Source organism: Halyomorpha halys, unplaced genomic scaffold (genome assembly GCF_000696795.3).
Source record: "Halyomorpha halys isolate HHAL.00 unplaced genomic scaffold, Hhal_1.1 Scaffold1584.1, whole genome shotgun sequence".
Lineage (NCBI taxonomy): Eukaryota > Metazoa > Arthropoda > Insecta > Hemiptera > Pentatomidae > Halyomorpha > Halyomorpha halys.
Window position 1 is genome coordinate 353305 of NW_027115570.1, and position 980 is coordinate 354284.

Consider the following 980-nt stretch of genomic DNA (forward strand, 5'->3'; position numbering starts at 1 on the left):
GTCCTCCTAATATTACAAATTTGTGTATAATTTTTAGTGAAAATTGATGTTTCTGCCAAGTATTGGGAGAATAAATCATTAAAACTATCAATAACACTAGAAACGTTAATAAAACATCATTAAAATTAGAGTACATTGTTTTAAATATGATTTTTTTTTTAATAGCTATTTACGTTCGATAGTTCCTGAGATAAACGTCTTTAAAAAACAACATTTCATAAAAAAATAACGAAAAATCTTAAAACTACCCATTGGTAGCACATTAATTACGTTTTATATTCGCAGATCTCGAGACCATTTTCTTTTCAGGCACCTCAGAGAATTGTCACGAATGGGAGAGGAAGGAAGGTTAGAAACTAGTGGGTTTGTGTAGTTAGGGAGTTTATATTGGAAAGAATGATTAAGGTTACATATGGAAAACTAAGATCTTTATGTATGATTTTATTTGTGGCAAAGCACGGAGCCTTGAGGATATTACGAAGGATTTTGGATTGGACCCGAGAGGAATTCGAAGGTTTAGTTGAGCCCCAAAGCTCAACTGTCCAAATTCAGTATTTTTAATATTAATTTTGGGAAAACTATATCTCTGGAATATGTAGAATGATGTCTATTAATGCTAATATTAAAACTAGTTTAATGTACTTTAAAGAAGTTGAACAGGTTTATCTTCGTGGGAGTAATAGTGTTTATGATATTAGACAAAATAAATTCAAAAAATGTTGATTTCTATACATTCAGTTCGACAAACATCATGAAACCTACTACTTCTATGAAGATAAACATAAGAAACCACTTTATAGAACATTAAACTATATTTAGTTTTATTGCTAACAGACATCTTTACATCGAATGGCCTGAGATATAGTTTTCCGAAAGTGCATTTTTTATGAAATGTTGCTTTTTAAAAAAGTATATATTGAGAAATATTTAAAGTTCATAACACAATTCAATCCTAGCAAATTTACTCTACTTTAAATAAT